Raw genomic sequence first — 1,880 nt, 5'->3', positions numbered from 1 at the left:
CGTGCACTTTGCTTCAAAAGCATGATTCATGGCACGCTTTTATGTGTTTCCTAACAACACACGGCAATGCAGGTAGCCCAACACAGCCATAACATAGATATTTGGAGGCACAATAGCAAATATACTCTAAAACCCCATAAATTTTGAACAAAATCTGATAGCATGTGAATCACTGGGCGTGGCTTGCAAAGGGTGGTATTAAGCACAAGTATGACTATTGGTTTGACCAATGATGCATACAGAAAATAATGTGCGGAATTACCCAGCGCTTCTTGGAGGAGCTGTTTTTATGAACAGTAGTGGAAGATGAAGGAAAAAAATGAAAATAAAATAATGTCCTGCACAGGCTATCCTCAAACATTTTTGACTGTTATTTCAAAATCAAATTTCCACAAATAAAGAGAAAAATATCATTCATTGTGGCACTTTTTGCAAAGTTGGAAGGTTAAAAGAAAGTTATTTTGTAACCAAGCATAAAATAGGCATTTGAAAAATTATTTAGCTGGAAAAAACACAATTTTTTCCACATTAAGATAACTTAAGAACACCCAAATTGATTTTTATTAGACTTCTCATATTCACTTCTGAGCTGACACATGCATGAGATATTCAGCCCTAAAGGTCACTTCTGAGAAAGCTGTAAGTAACTGGAAACAGCACTGCAGGATGAAATGATGGCTCATTGCTAACTATTACTGCTGAAGAGTGATAAATATTTTACTCCTGAGGCTAAGAGCCGGCTCACTGTAAATAAAATTCTATTTCCTGGCTGTACCAACAGCTGAAAGATGATGTGACAGATCTGGTTTTCCCGATTTTAATTTTTTTATTTAAAGAGAGGACGGGACGGCCCAACCCAGTTTTAGCAGCCACCCGTGCTGAGGGATGCCGGTGAGGCCCGCGGGCCTGGGTGGGAGCGAGCCCACCATGTCCTCCTCAGGGCCTGGAGCGGGTGGCGCAGGGAGAGCCCTGGCTCCTCGCACCCCACTGAGGGCAGCAGCCACCTGGGGCGGCCCACGCCAGCAGGGCCGCCGGCCATGGCAGCACGGGTGCCCTCCTCCTTCACACTGCCCCTTCCCAGGCTGCTCAGCGCTTTTCTAAAATGGCCGCTCCAATGCCTCACACAGATGGTGCTGGTCACCCCGATTGCTAACGTCTCCTTCAGCCTCCCCAGGCTTCGGTCACACTTCATTCTCTCCCTCTCCTTTTTGTTTTTGGAGTCAACATGAGTCATTAAGGTTTAAATGTGAAAAAAAAACAAAACGGGGAGGGAGGCTTTGATGATTTACAGCTGTCCTGGTTTTGGCTGGGATAGAGTTAATTTTCTTCCTAGTAGCTAGCATAGTGCTGTGTTTTGGATTTAGTACTACAAGAATGTTGATAACACACCGATGTTTTTAGTTGTTGCTCAGTAGTGCTCAGACTACTCAAGGACTTTTTGAGCTTCTCCTGCTCGGCCAGGTGCATAACAAGCTGGGAGGGGGAACAGCCAGGACAGCCAACCCAAACTGACCAAAGGGCTATTCCAGACCATAGAACGTCATGCTCGGGGGGGTTGGTTGGTTGGTCGGTCACGGGCAGAGTGATCGCAGCTCGGGCTGTGTGATCGCGGCTCGGGGGGCGTGATTGCTGCTCAGGACGGGCTGGGCATCGGTCAGCGGGTGGTGAGCAATTGCATTGTGCATCACTTGTTTTATATATATTCTGTATATTCTCTTATAAGTCTCATTATTACTATTATTATTTTTCTCTCTTATTAAACTGTCTCTACCTCAACCCACTTCTTTTCTACGATTCTCTCCCCCATCCCACTGAGGGGGGCAGGGGGGAGGGGAGGGGGAGTGAGCGAGCGGCTGCGTGGTGCTTAGTTGCCAGCCGGG

Source organism: Egretta garzetta, unplaced genomic scaffold, assembly GCF_000687185.1.
Source record: "Egretta garzetta isolate BGI_Z169 unplaced genomic scaffold, ASM68718v1 scaffold200, whole genome shotgun sequence".
In the NCBI taxonomy this organism is placed as follows: domain Eukaryota; kingdom Metazoa; phylum Chordata; class Aves; order Pelecaniformes; family Ardeidae; genus Egretta; species Egretta garzetta.
Note: the sequence above shows the minus strand (reverse complement) of the source record.